Genomic DNA, 9,556 nt, shown 5'->3' on the forward strand with positions numbered 1-9,556 from the left:
TCAAGTTTCAAGTTTCAAGTTCATTTATTAGATATAGCCCTGTGAGCCATTCGGCTCTTGAATCGGGTGCAACCGCAACAAACAAAAAACAAAAACATGAACAAAAAAAAATGTGACTGTGTGCAAACAGAAAATCCATGAAAATACAGCAAAATATTGCAGAAAAAACACCGTTACATCAACGCTGTGTGCAAAAATCCCAGTGGGATGCAAGTCAAACAACAACAACAAGACAACTTAGATTAACGGTCGCGCTTCACGATGTTGCTTCGCCAGAGGTCAGCTAGTGGCAGTGCCCTCCGATGGGGGGGTGGGAGGGTCGGTGGGGGGGGGGGTTACGCCGGCAGCGCAGCGCTGTGGAGGAACTGATGCATTGGTGGGCTACGCGATCGTTTGTGAAACTCACAATTCCACCGGGGCTGCAAGGTGGCTATGATATTCACGGTTCAGCAAATTGATTCTTGAATCTATGGGCCTTCAAGCGGTGTCTCCTTATTTTAGTGTTTTCTCGGGGGTTTGGTATTTTTTTTTCATTCTGGTATCAGGGATACCGATATCCAGCAGTGGATGATTCACGAATAATGATGATGACGATGACTCCAGTTTTGTCCCACAGGCAAAACGCGTATTAACGAAAACATTGAAATTCAAGACCATACTGAAAAAAGTGGCTTGGCATTCAGTGAGGCTTTCCTGGATGAAGGGCATCATTGTGACCCTACGATTGTACCCAACTAAATATTCCACCTGCTCCAATCTGCGCACTTACACGTGCCTGGCATGCTTATGCTCCTCTTGTTACTTTTGGCTACCAACCAACATCGCTGTTAAACATGAAAAACGGACCAGAACGAGTTGTGGATGCCTTCGGGGGCAATTTTAGTTTCGTGAAAAGAACATTTACGAGTATCGTAATTAAATTAACGTGTTTTTGGAAATTCACTCGTATTTCAATCTGCACGGTGGCTTTAGCACGATTACCTTGTATCGATCTGCGACTTGCCTGCCAGTGTTCGACTCATACGTTGCATTAGTGCAAAGTGCATTTGTGTTTTAACTCGTGAAATCTCTGTTAATAATTCCACAAATGCTGTTCTTTTTATGTTTATCCAATTGTGTAAATATTTGTCGATGACCAAATCACTCAGATTGTAATGTTGGAAAATAAGCAGAGTTGGGCGTTGCAGTGGTGAGATGTTAGCTACCTTGCCTGGTATACAGAAGGTCGTAGGTTCGATCCCAACCCTGACGCCTGCTGTATATTTGGAGTTTGCGTGTTCTCTATCCCCACGTGCATTTTTCTCCGGATCCTCCGGTTTTTCCCTCCAAATATAGAAGCATGCATTGAGAACATTTGGCTGCTATAAATTTAGACATGATAAGCCACTTCATTGGGCTATCATTTGTGGCCAGGTCGCTTCTGAAAAAAGAGCTATATAGCTCAGTGGGCCTTACCTGGTAAAATAATAAATAAATAAAAGTGTTTATGTTAATAGAGTTGAGCCTGGATACTGCTTGGATGGGTGACCAGCGTACACATCAGGTTGGGACTTGGTAATGTGTTTGTCAGAATAGGCCAATGCAGCAAAATCCATTGTTGCAATATACTTCTGTGCTCCCCATATCTATTGCTCCCTGCCTTCACCAGCCGTCATTGACCAGCATGGTGAAGTACACAAACTAATCACAAAACGTAGTTCTAAAAAAAAAGTGGTTTAACCTAGATACTATAGTGCTTAGCACCAGTGGTTTGCTAATATCGGAAGGAAGTGCATTTCGGTCGGCCGCAGAAGCGCGATGCGATGACCGTTTTTGTTCGATGGCTTAGCCAAAAGCCGCTGTGAGGATGATTAGGCGTTAGCGTGGTGGTTTATGCTCCTTGACGAGATCAGCAAGGTATTATGGTACGTTTGTGGCAAGCACCTGCCAATATCAGTGGAGAAGAACATCATATTAAATAATCAGCTTTAATTTCAACCTGTCCTGGGCCACTCCTTCACCAACCTGCATTTCCCAGCGTGATGAAGTGTAGTCAAATAACTCTCATGACCGACACTGCGTGGGGGACGACTCCATCAGTGATTTGACAACGGGCTCTACATTATTATTATTATTATAAATCGTAATTAATGAGCAGGCTGAGACTGCAAGACCGCACCTTGCGTCGGAACCTGTTTTGAAAAGTGACCGGTGACCGCTGATTCCAATGCACGTTTTTCATTGGTTCAGGCTCGGTGATCTGTTTCTGGTGTAGCCATTATGAGGCCCTCTGGGTCTCTAAGAGCTATGCACCATTTCCATGAAGTGACTTTTGTCATTTATCCGGCAACAATTTAATAGCACGCCAAATCTCGAGGGGAAATGTAAATTTGCACCCCCTGGAAATTGCTTGCTCACTCCATTGCTGGTAAGAAGGGTCTCCACGAGAGGGAGCCCTAGAAAGCCCCCTCTAGAGTGAATTTGGCCTACTCTTCCACGCTGGCCTGACAACTTGGAAGAGGTGTGATGACTCACAATTTAACCCACTTTAACCCAAGCGACATACCAAATCAACCGTGGTGTAAACAATTACATTGCTGTGCAATAGACAGGGGTAGGGGCATTCTAGGCACGTGCCCATTGTCCCAACTGCCACACCGGGAGATCGAATCGGCGACCTCGAGATTGCGTGCTCACCACTACACCACGGTAGCATATCTCGGGCAATGCCTTCTGCATGCAATATTTGCGTTTTTCTGCGCCGCCGTAATAAATTGCTGCCTTCGTCGAAGCAATAATACAAAACACGAGCATTATGCCTCACCTCTTGAAAGTAAATCTTTCACAAAACGTTCGACAAGATAAATTCTCCTCCGCCTTTGTTGTGGTTCTTTTTTGGGTTTATTGTCATCGGATGCCATCCAATCCATCTCCTATGTAAATATCTGCACCGTGTCAACACAGTCGGCGTGGGATATTTCAGGGCCCCAACATTTTTTAAGAGGGAGATTTATGCACGTGGTCAATTTCCGCGCAGGTGCAGAGGGGAATGTCGAGGCATTACAAAAAAAATATTCCACCCGTGAAGATTAATTTCTTGGAGAAAAAAAAATTACCCAAAACCCCATTCAATTCGAAATGAATATTTAAAAAAAACAAATACATTACCTTGGGAGGAAAAGCATGTTTAAGGGGTCATATTTATTTTTGGAGACCCAAGCTTATGTATAAACCTAGAATAAACATATCCAAAGCTGAATACACTATAATTACTGTAAGGGGGTGGCGAACGTGACGCTGCTGTATTTTCGTGCTTTTATGTAAAAATTATACAGATGTAGTGAGTTCAACTGAGTCGCAGACGTATACTTGGAGGCAACACATTTATTTTAATTTCGATTTAAAGCTTTCGTGATTGCAGGGATTCATCTTCTTGGTTCTTTCGGTAAAGTCACGTAGAAGGGAAATAATGACATAATAATAATAATAACATAATAAAATACAATTCTCACGACGTTTCGGCCACAACACAAGCAGCCGTCCTCATTCAGACGCTGTCTTTCCGACAGATCTGTTCTTCACATTTATTTAACTCCAACACACGGGGAAAGTTCCTCTTAACAGAATAAAAACCTATGGTGGTGACCACCAGGCTAGCTACACTAATTACAATGTAGCTGTTGTAGTTAGCCGGGTGGTGACCACCCGGCTAACTACACTAATTACAAAATGACTAGCTACTACGGACCGAACCACAGCTCGGTTCCAGGTCCAAGTGTTGGAGACTTGTACAACGTAGGACGTAGACGAAGGTTTCTTGAGGATGAACAACAACAACGCTGGTCCCTCTGGGGGACCCGGCTTATGTCCTCTAGCTGACTCCGCCCTTGGCCACGACCACCTTCCAGAATCCTCGGGAAGGATCTGGATCAGTGGCGGCTCGTCAATAGAGGGCGCAGGGGCGCCGCCCCCATCAAGATTCAAGAATATACAAATACAAAAATTATATAAAAATACATAAATAAAATATTTTTTTCATACGATGTGCCTGCTGGTAGTAAGAAAAGCATCAGCATTTAATTAAAACTGGCTTTAATCGGTCAACTATTTTCTATGTTTTTCAATGTGTTTCATGCGGGGCGCCGGACAAATGGATGTCTATGTGAGACTTTAAATTTTCGGACAGCATGTGACCTGAAGCTGGTCTCTAATTGGTTTCTTAAAGATTCTCCTCGGGGCGCAAGTCGTTGCGTCCCTGGCCAATCAGAATTGGATACATGTTATTTTATCCAATCTGATTGGTTCTCGTCACCTGTCATTCAAATTTACGCTCTGGGCCACTACTGCGAGTGCGCAGGCGACACCACTTCGACACTTGCTAGGCTGATCAAATTTTTTGTGTAAACAATGGCAGCAGTTCATCCAAATTCTGTAATTTATTTACAAAAAAACCCTTTCACAAGACTTTCGCTGGAAGAAATAAAAAAGATAAAGGATCTCGGACCGGACCAACCCGATTTACAAATCCAGCAGCAGGCCAGTGACACAGGACGAAGCTACACACGAAGCTTCACCCGCGCTTGTTATGAGAAACGGAGGTGGCTGGCTGGATGTGATGTTAGCAATTCTCTTTTTTGTTTTCCCTGTTTTTTATTTCAAAGTGTCGGCACTGAAGTTTTGTGGACAACGACGGGGGTAAGAGACCTCAAACATCTCTCTGACAAATGCAAACGTCATGAAAGTAGCCGCAGCCATATTGATAATAGCATGAAACTAACGTTTTTATGTTCAAGTAGGAAACATGCTTTTTGGTACTTTGGTCTGAAATGTATATAAAAGAGAAACATTTATGTTCAAGTAGGAAACATGCTTTTTGGTACTTTGGTCTGAAATGTATATAAAAGAGAAACATTTATGTTCAAGTAGGAAACATGCTTTTTGGTACTTCTTTTGGTCTGAAATGTAAATAAAGATCATCAAAATTTATATTCAAGTAGTCAAAATGGTTTTTGGTACTGCTTTATATTTATTTGCCCCCCTCAATAAAATAAAAAAATGCGCCCCCCCCAAAATAAATATCACCAGCCGCCACTGATCTGGATGCTAACCACGTGACCACCCCGAGCCCCCACTTGGGCCTCTTTGTAGACTTAACCGGTCACGCGTCCTCTCGGGTCAACCAGAGTGCCACGGCCTTTAGTAACCCCATTCCTACGGCGGGCACTCCCACACCTTGTCCTGTAGGGGTTGGCACTGCACGCCAAGCGTGGTGCCATCCAGCAATATCAATCAGCGCTCACCGAGCCCCTCTAGGTCCGGTACTACACCCACACCACGTGGTGTCCGCGGTGTCGTTACACCGCACTTCGTGCCTCTCTTGGGCCGGCACTGCACAGTGACATCCAGCGATGTCACTACTCGTAGAAATAATGATCAGGAGCAGGATATTGCAGCTTTCGTTCGGCTTTTGCATCACTCACTCGACAAAATAATTTGTTTTCACATTCAAACATTGGCTTTCACGACAGATACTATGATGCAACAATTGGTCTCCTGCGACAACGTTGTAACACAATTGTCAAAGTCGTTCTTGCTTTTCACCATTCCACTAGTTTGCGGGGGGGGGGGGGTGGTAGGGGGGGACTTAAAAGCAATTGGCGTCACGTGACAACTTGATTTGTTTGGCTCTGTCAGGTGCGGAAGGGTGCATGGCTTTAATTGACATGATGCCTCCATGCTCTAACCCAAAAGAAACCAATTATGCATCATGAATTACTTGATATTTTAACGTATAAATCGAGGCAGACCCTGGCCTATGAGTGGATCAAATTAACCTGCAGGTCATACCTTTTGGAAGTCCGAATGCTAAATTTTTGGTTTTCACATTTAGTTATGATAAAAGACTCGAATATGTCTGTCCAAATTTAATCTTTAAATACTTTCTATAACACCATTACAGTGTACACCGGGCACGGTGGTATATATGTTTCATATCATTAAACATTTGCTCATCCTTCTCATCTCATGACGGGTTCTTATTTGCCAAAAGCCCTCACGGGTCATTGATTAAGAATCTCAGCCTGGAATCGTCACATCTTGACAAGCTCAGCAGGTTGGGAGACTGGTTTGCTCTTGCGATGGGTAACAGAGGAGAAGATGGCTTTTCTCTTCGGCGACGACTCTGTGAACTCAATCTGGTGCCTGGTAATCCCTCACGCACCTCCGGACTGATGAAAGCAATTCCTTTCTACACACCCGCAATGAAATATTAAACCGATCGTACAGCGTCGTCTTTAATCTGAACGCGTGAAACGCGCAGGAAAGTGCACGGTTGAATTTTTAAAATGCCTCAAACTTTATTACTTTTTAAAGGTCACAGACAACATCCTGGGCTGGTCTATTTCAGAAAACAACAAAACATACCATCTCTTAATTCTGTCCACAGGTGCCAAAGCTTTGTTTTCCTCCCCTCTCTGAAATCCATTCGTCTCACTCCACAGCACAAGCCCGGGCCATAACTGCGGGGGGAGAGAGAGAGAGACAGAAAAAAATGAACCCGTAAAAACAAAGTTTTTCACTATACATCCTTTATATGCGTGGCGGCTAGAGTCCTTTCGTCCTCTGGCTTGAGATGGCTGCCACCTATGGGTCAGATGATTGTCTGCCGCCATTTAGCAATTGGTAATTAAATATTTAATTTGTTTTCCCTAAACAGTGTAACATTTTGGGAAAAAATTTTCACGAAAAGAAATTGTGCCGCACAACGAGTCTGTGTGCAAAATGTCAGCTCGATTGGATCACGGGAAGTGGGTTAAAAAACGACCGAAAGATTTGCACGGTCGTAAGCACGCAAGCAAGCAAGCAAGCGAACTTAATATAAAGGATTTAAAAACTGGAATTCACAACCCAATCGCGGTGTGTGCCTGCCTCGTTGCTCAGGCTCTCTGCGGGGAGCACTCGATGTATCATTACTATGACTATTATAATGATTGTAATTCCTCTGCTCAGGGGGGTGGTGGTGGTGGTGGAGGTCATCGACTGTGACCTTGGGCAGATACGCGGCAATACCGACAAGGAGTCGATTGGGTGGGGGAGGGGAGGAAAAAACCTAGCCCCCGCGTTTAAATTCGCGTTCGCGAAGCGGAGAGACGCTACGGTAGCAGAGTGGGTAACGGATGTCTACGGAGTGCCACCACCGCCACCACCACCGGGCTTGTCTTTTTTTTGTATTGAGCCCGCAGGTTCGGTTGGTTCGCCACCTGTCCCGATTTTTCCAGGATCACAATCAAGGTTTTTGGGGTTAGATGGCGTCAGTATAAATGTGTCGTGACCCTCCACCACCCGACACAGCCAGTAAGGTTTGTCACAGTAAAGAACGCGCCAATTAGTTACGACTACAGCCCACCGGTGTGTTGGAGAGCAAATCCACAACATTTACAATTTGAGTAGCACGACGTTTCGCTGGTAATTACCAGAGGTGGGACAAAGTCATTGTTATGCAAGTCCAAGTCGAGTCGCAAGTCATCAAATTCATGACTCGAGTCTGACTCGAGTCCAAGTCACATGACTCGAGTCCACATCTCATAGGTGGGACAAAGTCATTGTTATGCAAGTCCAAGTCGAGTCGCAAGTCATCAAATTCATGACTCGAGTCTGACTCGAGTCCAAGTCACATGACTCGAGTCCACACCTCTGGTAATTACATCCAGCATCATCAGGCGATTTGCCAGAATAGTGAAGCCATCCACCTGCTTCCGGTCATTAATACTTACGCGATCTAGCCCACTAACCTTTATTATGAATAATATTGGAAAGCCTACGTGTTACATTTCCCAGGATCGTTCTCCCTTTTTGAGGGGTTAGACGTTACTGGGGAAATTATTTTTGCAATTCTCTCCACGGCGCTAAAAGTCCTGTTTCTTGACCAGTGCGCAATAATAATAATAACACACCACTCAAGACAATTCATGTACGTGTCGTCCACGCCTGCGGTAATGTGAGGTCCTCTTCTTCCTCGCGTGCTCTGCCCCAGTTTGTTTGTACCTCAGAGGTGGAAACACTTGCCCAATGTGTGCAGGAAATACAAGACCCCCCCTACCCCCATTCAATACCCCCTACCCCCATTCAATACCCCCTACCCCCATTCAATACCCCCTACTCCCATTCAATACCCCATACCCCCATTCAATACCCCTACCCCCATTCAATACCCCCTACCCCCATTCAATACCCCCTACTCCCATTCAATACCCCATACCCCCATTCAATACCCCTACCCCCATTCAATACCCCCTACTCCCATTCAATACCCCCGACACCCATTCAATACCCGCCCTACCCCCATTCAATACCCCCCTTTCCCCATTCAATACCCCCTCCTCTTCATGGCCCAGCCTTTAAAACAAAACAAACACAATATGCGTATTTGTTATTTTCACACCTGTTTCAGGTATTGCATTGTGCACGTAAGTTGAATATAAAAATCCATCTACCCAGTGGCTTCACTCGGGTTGATGTCACCAGTGTGGTATCTCATGGTGTCACCCCTCACGGACCTCCACCCGTACCACACCATACAGAACCCTTAGTACTGTTGTTAGTACTAATGTTACTCGTAAATCGTAATTCCCGTATATCACTGAATGTAATGGCAATAGTAGTGACATAAACAACTAGCAAAATTAAAATTACACCTTTAAATGACAATATTTCCTTTAATTACTACTTCATTCTCAAAAAAAGTTTTTGATACAGGTTCACAGAAACTTATTACCACAACATTGTAGCTAACACAGCAGAAAATTTGACAAAGTCAGCGACTATAAAAACACGAGCAGCGACGGAAACAACAGCACGTGCTTGTGACGCGTGCAGACGAGACCACGTGACTCGAATCGTCACCGCAGTTGGGTAACAATGACAGCTGTGACCGGAGCGCATTAGAACGGTTCATAAAGTAAATTAGCATCGAGTTTTAATCCTGGTAGGTATATCGATACAGTACATGTAAGCTGGGCTTACGAAAAATGTTTTTGTTGTTATACCTAACTACAAGGATATTTTTTTTTAAAAAAAATATAATACATTTCTACTGAAACACTGCACAAAAATTGTATAGACAGTAATTTTGGTGTGACCCCCTCTGATGGTGTCACCCGGTGCGGTCCGCACCCCCCCCCCCACACCCACCTAGTAGTAACGCCTCTGCATCTACCTAATAATGATTCTGGCTAAACATCCGTTTGCCCCAAACACACACTGCAGCGTTCAACGTGCGATCTTTACCCAAGCTTGTGTGTGCCGAATTAGCATGGCGTGCACCAACAAAACCCTTCCCGCACGCCTACGCACCAACATCGCCGGTTCGAAACTTTTTACAAATGTCTCAAAACACGAAATGAGAGAGCTCCCCTCAGTAGAAACGACGAAGTATTTTTGTTGATATTTCATCATATATATAAATCTGCCATCAATTTCCCAGGGGATTGTGGGAAATTACTTTTCCGAGGACGGCACCAGGTTAACTGAACTGCCCGAGTGGCACTCACTCTGAAGCACGCGGCGAAATTAAAAAAGT

Source organism: Lampetra planeri, chromosome 34 (assembly GCF_965212315.1).
Source record: "Lampetra planeri chromosome 34, kcLamPlan1.2.h2, whole genome shotgun sequence".
Taxonomy (NCBI): domain Eukaryota; kingdom Metazoa; phylum Chordata; class Hyperoartia; order Petromyzontiformes; family Petromyzontidae; genus Lampetra; species Lampetra planeri.